Below are 18,185 nucleotides of genomic sequence, written 5' to 3' on the forward strand. Positions count from 1 at the left end.
CCATAGGTCTTTTACACACAACCTCTATCTCACACACCTCATAAATAGGAGATACAATACAAGAAACCGTCAAACGGTATTACAAAACCATGGGCTAAAACCACCCAATAAGGTGTAGCCGACCTTATCTTCCTTCTAGATGCCCTATGACATGTTAAAGCACACATCAACACGTGTCGCTCCCTTTTTACAGCTCATTTATGTATTCGATACAAATTATTTTTCCTATTTCAGGAGTACAAACTTCTGGAGGCCATAACTTGAGAACCGGGTGTCAAATTGACGAACCGTTTGAAGCATCGGAAAGCTCGCGAAGTGCTATATCACCTCGTAACCGGCTTCGCCGGTTACGGCCACTTTTCAGGGCATTTCGGAGCCTCTAAAGTCCCCAAAATTAAGTTTAAACATTTTATCGCACCCCTCCAAGACGAAAACTTTAATATCTTCAAAACTAGCTGTGACCTTGCGACGCAACTTTACCGGAATGCTTATCTAGCCAACCAGAAGCTTCAGGGAAAGTTTCGCACCATTTCGTGCTCAAATGAAAACTTACTATAAATAGTAACCTCGCATAAATGCAAGGTTGAGACACCATTTTTCCCAACAAATCTTCCACTTGTCGAACACCTTGCAAGAGCGGAAGGGAATGTCAACACAATGAATCAATTGCTAGGGGCCATAAGGCCCATAGACTCTGAACACCATCTGAACTTCTCTGTGCTCACAGCCTTAGTTAAAGCATCTGCAACATTCATCAAAATTTCCACCTTAACCAGCTTCACCCTACCATCTTCGACCATATCTCTAACAAAATGATACTGAACGTCAATATGTTTGGTCCGGGCATGAAATGTCGGGTTCTTAGCTAGGCTAATTGCACTCTGACTGTCACAGTAAACTATCACTGTACCTTGTTTTATTCCAATATCCGAACATAGTCTCTTAAGCCAAATGGCCTCTTTACAAGCATGAGTAGCTGCCATATACTCTGCTTCAGTAGTGGATAAAGCAACCACAGCCTGTCGCTTACTCATCCAACTAATTGCACCACCAAACAAAGTAAACACATAAGCACTGGTGGATCTTCTGCTATCAATATCACCTGCCCAATCTGAATCCACATAACCATGGATATCAAGGGAAGTCATGTCTCCAACTGAATTACCATGATAACACAAAGAATACTCTGAAGTACCCTTCAAATATCTAAAGACTCTTTTGACTTCATCCCAATGAACTCTACCAGGATTAGACATATATCTAGAAAGTACTCCCACTGCTTGGGCAATATCTGGTCTAGTACAGACCATAGCATACATCAAGCTTCCAACCGCACTCTGGTAAGGCACTCTACTCATGTCGTCCATCTCCAATGGGGATGTAGGACAATCTGAAATAGATAGTTTCATTCCAACTGTAAAAGGAACACTCAATGGTCTACAATTCTGCATGTTGAACCTCTGTAACACTGAATTCACATACTTACTCTGACCTAGCCATAGCTTTCTGTTTACCCTATCTCTTCTAATTTCCATCCCAAGAATGTGCTTTGCTGCACCAAGATCTTTCATTTCAAATTTAGCAGCGAGCTGAGACTTCAGTTCTGAAATCATACCTTTCCCTTTACCAATGAATAACATATCATCAACATACAATGCAATGAATAAGAAATGATCACCATCAGATTTATAATAAACATAGTGATCTGATTTAGAACGTTCAAATCCCAAACTCAACACATATGTATCAAATTTCTGGTACCACATCCTAGGACTTTGTTTGAGGCCATACAAAGATTTCTTCAATTTACAGACCAAATTACTTTTGCCTTTCACCACATAGTGCTCTGGCTGTGTCATATAAATATCTTCCTCCAAATCACCATGAAGGAAAGCAGTTTTCACATCCATTTGCTCAACCTCTAAATCATAAGCAGTAGCAATAGAAAGCAAAAATCTAATGGACGTCATTTTTGCAACAGGAGAAAATATCTCACCGTAATCAACACCCTCAACCTGAGAGTAGCCTTTTGCAACCAACCTTGCTTTATACTTCTCAATGCTTCCATCTGAACCAATCTTTTTCTTGAACACCCATTTACAACCAACAGGTTTTCATCCTTCAGGCAATGGTACAAGATCCCATGTATCATTCTTTTTCAAAGCTGTCATTTCTTCCTCCATAGCAATCTTCCAGGATTCTACATCATTCATACCTAATGCCTCTTCTACAGATTTCGGTTCATCCACACTAGTATTCAGAGCAAAAATACATCTCCAATTATTAGGTGAATACCTTTCAGGTGGTTGTCTATGTCTTGTAGACCTTCGAACAAGCTGAGTTGGAGGTTCTTCCTCCTCTTCTGAAGATTCAGAGCTAGACGAGTTCTCCTCAAATTCTTGCCTATCTAGGGGTCTCGATTCAACTCTTTTAGGTGTAGAAGGGAGTTGAATCACATCTTCTTTTTTAGTCTGTTCTGGCTACAATGTAACAGAAGGAGACTTAATTTCTCTAAAAATAACACTTCTACTGTGAATTACCTTTTGTGCAACAGGGTCCCAAAGCTTGTATCCTTTCACACCATAACTATACCCGATGAAGATACATTTCACAGCCTTGTTCTCCAACTTTGTTCGCTTCTCCTTTGGCACATGTGCATATGCTTCGCAACCAAAAACTCTAAGATGTCTCAATGAAGGCTTGTGACCTGACCATGCTTCCATAGGCGTTTTATCAACAAGAGCTGATGTAGGAGACCTGTTAATCAGGTAGCAAGCAGTGGCAACAGCTTCAGCCCAAAACTTTTGTTCGAGACCAGCACCACTCAACATACTCCTAGCCTTCTCCATCAGTGTCCTGTTCATTCTTTCTGCAACTCCATTCTGCTGTGGAGAATACGGAGTTGTCTTCTGCCTGTTAATTCCACAGTCTTTACAAAATCTATAAAAATCATTAGAGAAAAACTCACCACCATTATCAGTTCTCAAACATTTTATTTTCTTTCCAGTCTGCAACTCAACCATTGCTTTAAATTCTTTAAAATGACTAAAAACTTCAGATTTACTCTTTAGAAAATAAACCCATGTCCTTCTACTAAAATCATCAATAAATGAAACATAATATGTGGATTTTCCAATCGAAGAGACATCTACTGGACCAAACACATCAGAATGGATAAGATCCAAAACACCACAAGTTTTATGAGAACTCGAGTAAAACTGAACGCGGTTTTGTTTCCCATAAATGCAATGCTCACAGAAATCAAAGTCAAGATTACAATCATTCAAACCTTCAACAAGGTTTTTTATTTTTTAAGGTCCTTAGACCCTTTTCTCCAATGTGACCAAGTCTCTGGTGCCATAACATAGTCTTCTCTGCAGGTAACTTTGCTTCAGACGAAAGAGCACCCTTAGGTACCCAAAAACCATTTCCATCTGCTGAAGGTGAAACCTTCAAATCTTCCAGTGAAGTATCTGCAGATTTACTTTTTACAGAAGTGCTATTACACTCAACAGTGTATGCTTCAAGCTTATACAAAGTGCCAAACCTGACACCTCTAGCAACTACCATAGCACCCTTAATCATCTTACATCCTGCTTCAGAAAAGACTACCTGCACACCCGCATCTATCAGTTTGCTCACAGATAACAGGTTTCGTTTTAATCCAGGGATATGCAGCACACCATTAATCCTTTTTATTCTACCATCAGAAAACCTGATTCTAACTTTACCTCGACCAACAATGTCTAGATGTGAATCATCACCCAAATACACCTTACCTCCATTAAATCCTTCATATTCAGAAAACCAATCTCTATTGGAATTCATATGAAAAGATGCACCTGAGTCAATTAGCCAGGCATCATTACCTGCATGAGTCGCCAAAGCCGCAATAAAGGCATCGCCATCTTCCTTGTCGGACTCAGAATCAGAATCGAACTTTTTCTTTTTCTTCTTCTTCTTTTCTTCTTTGCAGTCCTTACGGATGTGACCCGGTTTACCGCAGTTCCAGCAAACGACTTTGGACTTTCCAGGAGATTTCGATCTCCCTTTGGATTTGGACTTGTCACGCTTCTCATTCTTCTTGCCTCTCTCCTTAGGTCTTCCATGAACGGTTAGGGCTTCCTTTGAACTGATGGATACCTTCCTTCGCATCTCTTCACCGAGTAGGGCACCCACCACATCTTCAGATTTCAAAACAACAGAAGTACTACCAATAGCCATAACAAGAGAATCCCACGAATCAGGCAAAGAACAAAGCAAGATCTGACATTTCTCCTCCTCATCCATCTTAACACCGACGGATACTAATTGAGCCACCAACATATTGAATGCTTCTAGGTGGTCTGCAATTCATCCACCCTCTTCCATCTTCAAGGAATACAATTTCTTTCTTAAGAAAATTTGATTTAATAAAGATTTCACTTGATACATCTCACCAAGCTTAGTCCATAGCTTCTTTGCAGAGTTCTCTTCATGGACATTGATTAGAACAGAGTCTGCCAGGCACAGTCTGATTAGACCCTTGGCTTTTCAGTCCATAACATCATACTGAGCTGCCGCAGTAGGATCTGAGGGCCTTTGGACATTCGCATCAACAGCATCCCAAAGATCTCGATCTATTAGCAAATCTTCCATCTTCAGCTTCCACATCTTAAAATTACTTCCATTAAATTTCTCCACCTCTATTCTCCCTGCGAACTCGCCATCTGAATATTCCTGCAACAAGATCAAAAAGTGTCTTCTGCACAAGCTCCCACTCAAATCTGGATTAGTTCAAAAAACCCAACTGCCCACAATTGAAACCAAAGGTGATCAGGCTCTGATACCACTTGTAAGGAAGTTAAGTAGCGGAAACAACTTCCTACACTAACCTTGAGAGGAGGGTAATGCAAAACTTTTTCAGATCATTACAACAGTTACAGGAAATAGAAATAGATATAATAACATTCATACCACAACACAATGATTTACGTGGGGAAAACCCTTTCGGGAGAAAAACCCCACCCTCCAAAAGCAGCTCAATATTTTATTCAGCAATCAAAAACAGATTACAACATACTTGCAGAGCAAGCTCTTCGTAGGAGTACCACTAATCAGAGATTCAGAGGCAACTCAATAGCCATAGGTCTTTTACACACAACCTCTATCTCACACACCTCATAAATAGGAGATACAATACAAGAAACCGTCAAACGGTATTACAAAACCATGGGCTAAAACCACCCAATAAGGTGTAGCCAACCTTATCTTCCTTCTAGATGCCCTATGACATGTTAAAGCACACATCAACACGTGTCTCTCCCTTTTTACAGCTCATTTATGTATTCGATACAAATTATTTTTCCTATTTCAGGAGTACAAACTTTCGGAGGCCATAACTTGAGAACCGGGTGTCCGATTGACGAACCGTTTGAAGCGTCGGAAAGCTCGCGAAGTGCTCTATCACCTCGTAACCGGCTTTGCCGGTTACGGCCACTTTTCAGGGCGTTTCGGAGCCTCTAAAGTCCCCAAAATTAAGTTTAAACATTTTATCGCACCCCTCCAAGACGAAAACTTTAATATCTTCAAAACTAGTTGTGACCTTGCGACGCAACTTTACCAGAATGCTTATCTAGCCAACCAGAAGCTTCAGGGAGAGTTTCGCACCATTTCGTGCTCAAATGAAAACTTACTATAAATAGTAACCTTGCATAAATGCAAGGTTGAGACACCATTTTTCCCAACAATCTCCATCCCCGAACACCTGAGTACAAGGGTCAACTTCATCCCTAGACTGCCTACATACCCATTTCGGCATGGGATCAAGGCATAAAGTATGTAGTTTTGGTTTCTAACTATGGTTTAATGTAAACTGTTTGGTGGGTATGCAACCCTTTCTAGGGTCATTGTCTCAGATAGTTTCTCTGTGGTTGCTACCCACGATGGTAGCTTTATAGAAAAAAAGGCTCGAGGTGGCCCTCTTCTTGTGGCCTAAAACATCTAAGTCCTATTTCCTATCAAATGTGTCACCCTTAACCCATTATCATTCGCTGAAAATCATCAAGATAAATAAATTCCAAATAACACACACAATCAAACCCTAATGGGGTTTTCTAGGATTTAATTGAGTGAATGAAAATTCATTTTAAAATTAATCTTTTAGATTACCCACCCCTTGGATTTTAACTTCCAGATGACCCTTGTTTCTCCCCGGTGGTTTATAGGGATGATGCCACAGACGCCGTTGTTGCAGTTTTATTAGGCGTTAAGTGCAGTAGTTCAACATGACGGCATTACCCGTAAGCGTGACCTAGAGGCACCATAGATACCAAACACTGCTATATATATATATATATATATGGATTCATCTCCTCTTGTTTAGTTGTCTAACTAGGAATTAACTTTGAAATCAAGAAATCTCATTACGCTAAAATAAAGTTATGAGCAATGTAACTATTACATGTAAGGAATTGTTACTGGAAATTGAACTAAGAAATATATTTGCATAGTTGAAAGGAACATTTTATAAGAATGGAAATAACAAATCAACTTCTTGAAGGGAAAACCAAGATAATATTTAAAACCTTACAACTTTAACTAAATACATGAAAGTACTAATTGCTTGGAAAATATGGTACTTGTAAGAGATAACTTACAACTCGTGAGAATGATTTGTATTACTTGTAAGATGCCATTTGTTTTGGAACCAAAAACTATTACTCTTTTAATTATGAAGCCTAATACTAGAAAGGTACTAATTTGCTTGAAAGAAAGAAATTATTAAGTAACAAATGAATTTAATACTTACCTATTGAAGGGAAAACTAATTAACGATAAGCTTGATTACAAATGTTGAAAATAGGATTAGGAGAGAGTCTAATTACTTTCTAATTAATCAATGTAAGTAAGGCTCCTAAACAATTCTAATTAACCTACTTATAATTACTCTTAGAGTAATACCAATTCATTTGTAAAAATTATAACTAACTACTTCTTTCACTTGAAGCAACATTGACTCTATCCTTAGATATTTTTAAATAATAACTCTTTCAATTTCAAAATTCTTAAAAGCGAGTTAATGTTTGCTCCTAAAATTTACTCAAATTTAATTCTCTAAGTGATCATGGAATAGGTTTATTCAAAACTCCTTTGCTTGATAAGGATGAGAATTCCAATAATCTAGAACAACAAGATTTTATCTTTATTTCACCTTCAAAACTAAGTTCATTACAAACAAAAGATGAGTGTAAAATTTGAGATTTATTCAAATAAGATAAGTTTAATATTCTTATGAAAAAGGATCTCAGTTTTTGTTTCTTTTTCATTTGCTAAAACTAATTTGGTTTCAAATAAACTTTCTTAGCATCCTAATTAATACTAGTTCTTACATGTTACAATGTATCTTTCTTATAAATGTACACAGAGCGTCTTTCACATCTTACCCTTATTATAATGGGGTTTTCAAGTCCAATATACATCCTTCTATATGTCCAACACAACCAATGGAGATTTAATAAAGAGGTATACTACTTCCACCCTTTATTTACAATGTTGTATTTATCACAAATTACACAATCTAAAAGGCTTCCACCCTTTATTGGAAGGACATTATAAACTTCTATAACAAGAATTAGAGTACATCTTAAATATTTTTTTAACTATCAAAAATAAGCTTGCCATCACATTCATTTTTTTATTTTTATTTTTATTTAAGAAGAATTTTTTTTTTTTCTTTTCTTGTTTGAATTTACTATCTTATCATCAATACTGCAAATATCCCTTATCTAGTATTCAATACAATATATCCTCTATAAATTCAGTTAACTTAAAAAAAAATCTTATTTTATATTAAAATTAGTAAATTCTTATTTAACATTTTCCCTTCTTAATTTACACATACATGAGGAGAAGAAAACTAAGTAAAAGTAGATTCTCTTTTGGTGGGGGAGAGGGTGGGGCCTCCTCTATTCACCTAAGGTTTAGTATTTAATCTATTCACTGATGAGAGCATGGGTTTTTTTGTGTACTACCATATTTTAAAGAGATATGTAAATTTAAAGATGAACTTTAGTGATTTAGATTTATAAGAAAAAAGTTCTTTTTTTTTCTCACCAAAATTTTAGCTGAATGTGGATTTTATGAAAGGGGAAAGAGAATATTAATGGGGATTTTTTTATTTTTTTTAATTGTTTTTTAAACATGGTTCCTTTAACAACTTGATCAAATCTTAATTTGTTGAATGTATCCAAAAAAAAAATTGAAATAAAATGAATCATCTAACTAAATAAAACTACTAAGAGGACTCTAACATTAAATTTATTGCAAATGAATTATTCCTACTAGCAAAATTATTTCCCCATCTAATTAATCTAAATTAGTTATGTAATTCCCAAAAATTAAATTACTCCTTAATGTTTACAATCTATTTAGATTTACAATTAATGTTAATAAAATTATCAATTTATTTAAATATTTATAATAATAAAACTTGAATTACAATTTAAATTAGCAATCTACTTATATATATTTATATTAATAAAACTTATAATTATAAATAGTATTAAAAATCTATTCATATTAATATAATAAAACCACATGCATAAATTCTATCAATCAGGGAGTAGGGGCCCGCGGACCCTCCACTACCCCTATGTGCAATAAAACCCCACCTCGCATGAATTTATAATGGTTCCTGTCAAAAATATGGGTCAAACCTTTATTTCAAAATTTGATATGGGTCAAGTTTAATTTGAAAATAATACATTATGGGTTATATATATATATATATATATTAGATAAATGGTTTAATAGACTAGTCAAGTTTACATTATGGGTTATATATATAGATGTAGATATAAACTAATAAATATAAAAAAAAATGAATCAATGAAAATCTGGAAGGGGAGGAAGTTACACACAGAGGGAGGAAGTTACACACACAAGGAGGAATTTTATTTTATTATTGGATATAAAATGATTGCAGAGGTATACTACTTTTTTTTTGAGAGAAGGTTATTGGATATATAAAGGAATTTCTACCATAAATGTTTCTCACGAGGGTATATGAAAGTAACTTAGGGGAAATTTTATGAATTAATTGGGGTTTTAAGATTACACTCAGATCAAAACTATATTCAAAGAGAGAGAACTAGTTTTTTTTTTAGGGGTGAAATAATTCATAGAGCAATAAGAATTAGGTATTCCAATGATAAAATTCACATTCAAAGAGGGAGAGTGATGAGTTTATTTCACAGAAATAATAATAAGCAAGATTCAAATACAGGTGATTATCATTTATTCACAGATAAAAAGATTCAGAAAATTAAATAAGAAAGATATGATTTCTGCACTCATTAAAAATTTTAGAAAAAAAAAAGCAAGATTCAAATACATGTGATTATCATTCATTCACAGAGAAAAAGATTCAGAAAATTAAATAAGAAAGATATGATTTTTGCACTCATAATTTTTTTTTAGAAAATAATAAGCAAGATTCAAATACAGGTGATTATCATTTATTCACAGAGAAAAAGATTCAGAAAATTAAATAAGAAAGATATGATTTTTGCACTCATAAAAAAAAATTTAGAAAATAATAAGCAAGATTCAAATACAAGTGATTATCATTTATTCACAAGAAAAGATTCAGAAAATTAAATAAGAAAGATATGATTTTTGCACTCATCAAAAATTTTAGAAAGCAAAACAAGATCTGAGTTTCTTCTTTTTCCCTAAAGAAAATTAGATAAAAAAGATATGCATTATTTGAAAAGTGCTTTTAATATTTATCCCTAAATAAGGGGAAATTTTGTTTTGAAACAATCAAAATATATCTATATATTTTTTTATAAAAAAAATGAAGATTTAAGAGAAGGATAAAAGCTATATTTTTTTGATATTACAAATTTGTCATATGTAAATAAGTGAACACAAAAGAAAAGAACCTAGTTTGTCGAAGCTTGATGTTGAATTCCCTCCAATATTCTGGCTAACCTTCTTAGATCCTTCTTTCCAACTAGGTGAAATTTCTTCAACCAAACTTAACAAATCTACCAATAAAACATGACTACATAAGAAATCCTACTACTATTCACATGAAACTTGAGAAAACTTTCTTCCAAAAATAAAATAAGCAACCCTCCCTTTTCAAAAACTTGCATACATTATATAGAAAAGATCCCTCAATTCCACTATCAAGAGAATTAATTGAAAGAAATAATTCTTTTTCCTAAATTATCCTCATGCAAAATTGATTGATCACTTAATGGAGGAGTTACATGCAAGAAAATGGAGGATGAAGATTCCCTCTAGAGGCTTCCAATTTCTCCTACAACATGTGCTTATTTGAAATAGAAAAATTAAATAATTTCCATTAAATTACATTTTCAAGTGTGTATGTGTGTGTCCATTACTTAACCTTTTATTATAGTAGTTTTTTCAACCACATTCAAATAATTCATTTCTAACATAATCACAAAATGATTGAATAGCAATAACAATAATAGTATCAAATCAAAAAATGGCAAATGAGGGTTATGACAACAAGGAAATATACACCTAAATGTACCAATGAAGCATTAGAATGAGAGAATTTAACAAGCATGTAAAACAAGGAAACTTCAAGAGAACTCCCTCAAATGTGTCTCATTGTCCTCTCTGTCTAAGGACCTGTTGAATCTCCAAAATAGTGCTCTCAGATTGTGCACAAAGACTCAAATAGATGACAACTTTGAGAATGAGATTACTAAATAATGTGCATCTAAACTACAATGAGAGCTACTGCAAGATATAAACAAGTTAAGATGATGATAATTATGTTAAATGATAATATAAACATTAAGATATAACAATTAAGCTCAAAATGAAGTCATGATCTACACCAAAATATACTAAAACACTACTAAAATAAGCTAAATGGATGCACAACTATAGAAACAAATTAGCATTAGTATGATGCAAAACTTAAGGATGATTAACATACTGAAAATGCCTCCATTTATAGACTTTCCAAGGCCAAGCGTGATGTGGCAAGGAATCAAGGGCTGAGATTCAGTCTGGAGAAATGGATGGTGAGGATGCAAAGATCATTTATGATGATAGACCAAGTAGATGGAGGTTGAAGAGGTTTGATCATATTTATTGCTAAGTATGGGCTCAAGAGACAACCTTGAGTGAATTGGCATGGAGACATGTACTCAACATGTAAGGTTCAAGTACCCATGAGGTAAGGTCCAAGTACCAAGAGGTATGGTCCAAGTACCCAAGTTGATGTGAGTCAAATAATATTTTTGACTAATATTATTTAGAAAATATTTATTTCACTTGTCACATGCTGAGGTGGAGATGAGGTGGAAAGGTAAGAAGATGTGGATTTTTTGATATAATATGGTTTTTGAAGAATATTTAGAAAAGTGAATTATATAATTAAATTAAAGAACTTAACTATATAATAGAGGAGCATTTAAATGACTTTGTATCCAATTAATATTTGAGCCAGATTTATGTGTGATGCTCTGCAAAATGGGGCAAAGGTTAGACAAAAGTCTGTGGTCATATAACACACAAAAACACAAAAAAACCGTTAGTGTTAATCAACCAAAAACTATTCTAAGAAGGCATGTCAAAAGAGACACTAAAAACATGATAAGATATTTAACTATGGAAGAAAATACAACAAAGCATCTCCAAATGCCTTCTACCATGCTCTTAGCTCCTTCTCCCTTGTTCCTCTCCTCTCCAAGTTCCAAATTAGTGTAGCTCTCAACAGCTTTTTGCACTATGGATGCTTATGAAGATTCAAGATTGTAGATGATTACGACTTATGTTATGCAAGTGTGAATAAAAGTTGAAATAAGAGATTTATCCAATTAACTAATTGATTTTAAATTAAAAGAGTGAATATGATGTTAAATGCTCTCTAGAAATGCCTATAGATTAGATGCATACAATTTTTTAGGATTTGGATTATGAAGAAATGGGCTCTATTTATAGGAAAAATGGAGCAATGGATGGTTGAGATTGAGTAATCTCAACAAGGGTCAGGATTGAATGATATTCAATCCATGTGAGGGCTTTCAACCCAATCCCGAGATGACAAGTGTCAATATGAGATAGGTTGAGAGGAGAGGGAATAAGCATTAAATGCTTGACATGACCTAAGAGGTTAGCTTGGGAGTTAAGGTCAATGTTGGGTTGAGTGAATAAATTTTTTATTCAAAGAATAAAACTTTTATCCAATGGATAAACTCTTGTGCAAAGGTAAAAGGATAACCATAGTCAAAGCAATAAATGTTTGAGGAGACACATGAGTCACATGAGGGTTGAGTTAGGGGTTACCATAAATGGTCATGTAAGAGCCATAAGTGGTTTGGAAGACTTTAGAGATTAGCTTGTTGAACACACCAAGCATTTAATATTTTTCAAAGACTTTGAAGTCTTTGGGAAGTGACTCCAAGTTGCTTAGGAATGTGACAATAATTAGGGGATGGATTAGGTTAATCAGGAAGGGTTTAGAAGAATCTAGAAGGGGGTTTAGGAGTGCAAGTGGATTTAGTGGGTGAGGGAAAATAGGATTTTAATTAAAATAAAACTAATTTATTTCAACTTGTGGTTGCAAATTGCATTTGTAGGAAAATGCAAGTGGGGGGGAATAATGATTTAAATAAATGTTTTATTTAATTTATTTAAAAGAAGAAAGGGGATTTAAATGAAATAAATAGAATTTATTCATTTAATTGTTTGTGAATTTGGTTGAATGAATTAACTAAAATAAATTCAATAATTTATTTAATTAATAGGAGAATGTTTGAAGATGAATTAATTAAATATTAATTTAATTAACTAATGGCTAGTGGATTTTTAATCAAATAAATAGCAAATATTTATTTAAATAAAATGGACAGATTTATGTGACTACATTTGCCCCTCTTTGAGATGGTGCGATTTATCACGTCGTTTCAAAGAAAGAAAAATAGGTGTGAAAAAATGCTCCATAAAATGTTAATTTAATGGGTGGTATGCCCTCTCGAGAGATGGGCCGAAAAAATTTCAAAAAATCGAGCGATCTCTTGAAAAAGAATGAAAGTTGACAGGGTGGTAGAAGAGAAGAAGTTAGCAATACTGGTGAAAAATAGAAGAAATCGGAGATAAAATGAAGAAATGGGAGACTCAGGAAGTTCACGGGGACCACGGCAATGATCAAGGGAAAATTAGGGTTACGACGAAGGGTTTATATGGGGAGAAAGGGGTGAAAACAGGCTCATTTGTATTCACGACCATAGCAAAATCTGAGCTCTGGTTTTGATTTTTTGGAGGAGCAAGCAGCAGTCAGGATGTCGGTTCCCATAGCAGAGCACCGTTTAGAGTGAGTCCGTCGATTCCAGCGGCCAGACGACTACGGACCAGCAGTATATGAATTTGCATTTTTTATTTTTGTGCATTTTTATATGTTTTTAGCTAGGTCCAAGTTGAGTCAAGACAATAGCACTAGAACTGTGTTTTAGCATTGTTGTCAGCCAAATTAGCATTTTTGTGCCGCTATGGTGCTATTGCATAGTAGTTCTAATGCTGTTGTCAGGGTTAGCGCTATTGCATAGCTATTTTAGCGCTTTTGTTTGTTGAGCACTATTGCATGATTGATTGAGCACGTTTGTGGTTAGGTAGCGCTATTGCATAGTCAATATGGTGCTTTTGTTATTTGAGTGCTATTGCCTAGTTGATTGAGCGCTTTTGCATAGTTAGTATAGCGCTATTGTTGTTTGAGTGCTACTGCCTAGTTGGTTGAGTGTTGTGTCAGCCTTTTAGCGCTATTGAATGCAGAATAGCATTTTTGTGTAGGAAAATATATGCCCCATAGTGTTTGTGAAAAAGAATCTCCTGATGCCAATGATGGATGGATGGAGATGAGGTTAGAGTTGTTTTGAACCATAGCAGTCCTGATGAGACTTAGGTCATTAGGATAAATATCTGTTGAAGTCTAGGTGTGCCATGATTGCTTACTTGTTGAGACCCGAAGATACTTGATCAAAGTATCTGTTTATAGTCTAGGTTTAAACTTAAGAAAGTTTGAAACAAAACAACTGATGATGATGGTTGATTCATGTGTGCAGGAAGATCTTCGCATCTTATAGTTGTGTGAGAGGCATCCCGCCACATAGGTGTTGAGCGATCAGTTGACAGAGGCCGAGGTGGATAGCATATCATCGACAGGCTTGCATGATGTGATGCATATGCCCGTGATTCAGATGAATCACAGTTTGATTACAACATTGGTAGAGCGATGGCATAGTGAGACATGTACGTTTCACTTAGCACAGGGAGAGATGACAGTGACTCTGGAGGATTTATGGTGCATCCTGCACATTCCTATCCGAGGAGAGTTGGTGAGTTATGACCGAGAGTGGGGGACCCTAGCAGTGCAAAGATTTTTTGAGGATGATGTCTATATTGATGATGGATCGATATCCTGGGAAGACATAGCCGCATTGTATGAGTCATTTGCAGTAGTGCTATTAGGTATTGTTGGGGGGCTACTATGCCCAGATCGACGATCGCATGGACTGGTTGTTGGTTGGGGTTAGGTGATCGAGCAGATGATTATAGAGGGGACCCGATTCGCATGTGGACCGTGCGTTCTATCGCACTTATATCGGGAGCTACATGAGGTAGCATACCAAGGGATGGGCTCTTTGGGAGTGGGTATCACACTACTACATATTTGGGCATGGGAGCATTTACCAGTTACTCGACCAATCATTTTGAGATTCTGAGCAGTGGATCAACCCTATGTATACATGTATGGAGGGATGATGAGTCAGCCCCACCTGAGGAAGTTAGAATGGTGGTGGCGAGCTCTGGATGACTTGGATACAGTGATCTGGAGGCCGTACATTGAGTGTGAGCCATGGGAGGATGATATGGAGGCATTGCCCTATGTTTTTATGACTCTAGTCCTCATTGGTAGGACAGCCTACAATGTGGAGAGACAGCTTCCGGACCGGGTGTTGAGACAGTTTGGGCAGAAGCAGGGATTGCCTAGTGGTTCAAGAGAGTATGTCAGGGTGGTCCAAGAGAGGTACCTATGGGGGCCAGTATTACCATATGATCAAGCATTAGTAGAGTTTTGGATGCTATAGGCGAGACCATGGGATATGCGGCCAAGCATGGTAGATGCAGGGGTGTCCAAGGAGTACACGTAGTATATTGTGGCACATCCGAATCCTCGGATATCAAATCTAGCAGAGTCGATTCTAGATTTTGAGGAGGAGAGGGGACGGAGATGGAGGAGGAGAGGAGGTCACAAAGTAGTAGGTGGATGGGGGAGAGGGGATGGTGGTGATGGAAATGGTGATGATGGAGGAGGAGGAGGAGGGGGTGGTGGTTTTGGAGGAGGAGGAGGATTCAGAGGTGGGGGTGGAGGTTGTGGGCGATTACAGCGGAGAGGGAGAGGTGGGCAGCCATTGCGGCTATCTCAAGGATCGTTGATGTAGGGAGGTATGAGATTAGGTGGCAGGGATGCAGGTGAGGGACAGGCACCTATGGATATAGAGGAGGGAGTGATGGGAGAGGGAGCCACTGGGGAGGCACCTATGGATATGGGAGCTACAGGTGGAGATCTGTGGGATCATATGAAAGGATTTTTGCAGACTCGCTTAGAGGATTTGGAGGTAGAGGTAGTAGCTAGAGATGTTCAGTTATTTGCCTGAGAGTTAGAGTTGACTGTGGTGCTACAAGAGAGAGATCAGGTCATGGACAAGGTGATCCAGTTGCAGGAGAGAGTGTGGGCCTTGGAGGGAGTATCGAGACAGGGGCCGAGGTGGATTATTGGCGGGGCCTATATGAGCAAAAGGTGCCATCTAGTTGACGGGCAGTGAGTTATTCCCAGATGCAGCAGGTGAGATCAGAGTGGTCTCAAAGGATGCAGAGCAGTGGGGGTGTGATGGGTCCTCCACGGAGAGATAGATCAGGTGGTGCAGGGGCTAGTGGGGGAGCAGGTAGAGATGGGGGTGCAGCATCTGGTCAGAGTGGTATCTGAGAGAGCATTTTGTATGCATGTATTTATATTGTCATTTTGGACTGTGTCTTGGATGGCTCTTGGTAGCCGATGTTTTGGACTTCATTCTACTCCGATACATGTATATTTTTGGCGATATGATATGATATATGAGGAGATCCCATTTTTGTGAGGATGTGCATTTTGATGACATGTACGGATGCTTATGCAGGATGATGATTTTACGATTTTATGCTCAGATGGATACTTAATACTTGCTATATGTATGTGTTTTTATGAGATGATTTATGCCTACATGATGTCTATATGCATTTTGTATGATGTGATGCTAACATGTATATGCAGGTTTATATATGTGTGCATGATGTGTTGGTGATGTAATACCTTATGTATGTAATGCCATGATGATTATGTATGCATAATAAGAAGGATGATTATATATTTTTATTTTTTGGATTTTGATGAGACAATGAGATAATGATATGCAATGTTGTTAGGATTTAATGCGGTAAATGAATGATTTATAAATGTAAATGCATCTAGATGTTGAATGTAACAAATGTAAAGTACAAAATGTTGAAATGATGATATCTAAATGAACGTATATGGATAATGTATATGAACCTATGTGGAAACAAATGGTTTTGTTTATGAATCTAAATGGTGAAAAATATGATGATGTGAAATGATAATGCAATGATAATGCCACTCATGAATAACTGCACCTTAATGCAATTAAAAAATGAATGCATGTTTGTAATGAATCCTAAATGAAAAGCATTGAATGAGTATAAAGATATACTAAATGGATAAATGAATTTACTTAACTAATGGATAGAGAAATAGATGTATGCAATGATAAATGATGATAAATGATGATTGGTAACTTGACCCTAAATGAATGCATAGTAATGGCTAATACAATCAAGGATATTTATATCATATGAATGAATCTAAATGTCATGATTATGCAATGATGAAAAGGATATAATATGACTAATGTCAATAAATGATAATGAACTATATGTAACTTAATGCAACGAAATAATATGAAATGGACTTGATGCAAATGCAACTAAATGTAATGATGATGATATGATCATGATAGATGAATGCAAGGTTGTTTAGACTTTGCATGATGCACTTGATGATGTATAAGAGTACTCTGTCGCTATTGTATCCAAGACCAGCTCAATTTTCACATAACTTCTCACATTAACTTTGTTCACACTTGCACATAGCACTATGTATATGAATAATGAAAGAGTAAATGGATGGGCGATATGTAACAAAATGCAATATAAACAAATGAGATGGAATGATGATCCATAGTGCTTTATTTTCATCATTGAGCTTAAAAATGTTGTAAGAAAATACAAGCAACTTGACATAATGATTCAAGATGACCTGAGTATTGCTTACATGGATTTTGATATAGTAAGTTAATACAAGCAACTTGATAAAATGGATCAAGTTGACCTAAGTATTGCTTGCAAAATAGACAAGTATTATCTCCTTTTATGCATGACTTGGAACGTCCTCCTTGATCTTTTGCTGATCATATCCTGAGACAAGTTCACACTGTAATCAGAGATGAACCATCATCGAGTTTGGATGAGGCAGTAGGAACCAAAGATGGAGCATTGTACCAGTAAGCAAACAACATATATAATGAATAAAGAATATGGATCCTCGATAATGGTTCATGCTCATATGGTCGAGGTATACGTTGTAGTCAGCAAGTCATAGTGATCTATGACTGTATTTTGCCTATGATCACATAGCTTAGTGAACTTCCCCCGTAGACACCATTAGTACATGCCCCAAAACTTCATCGGAATAATTCACAGAAGATACACAAACAATGATGTAGGAACCTGATATGAATAAATGACCCACAAATAAATCAAGTAGTTGATAGCTTAAACAAAATTTTCTTGTCAAAGAAAACGGTACCATGTCTTTGTTTTGGTAAGGAATGATTCATCCTTGTTTTAGACATTTTGCGTGTTTGATGTTAATTGTTTGGTTGATCGGATAAGTGGTCATCGTTGGAGTATTTCACAATGTTTGTTTGGTATTTGCTTTGAAAAATGTATGTACAGGGCATTGCCATGTTTTTGATTGATTTTTTATGTTTTATCATGTTTTTGGATTTTATGAGATAGTTTTGAATGTTTTTGTATTTTCT

This window comes from Cryptomeria japonica, chromosome 6 (assembly GCF_030272615.1).
Source record: "Cryptomeria japonica chromosome 6, Sugi_1.0, whole genome shotgun sequence".
NCBI classification, from domain to species: domain Eukaryota; kingdom Viridiplantae; phylum Streptophyta; class Pinopsida; order Cupressales; family Cupressaceae; genus Cryptomeria; species Cryptomeria japonica.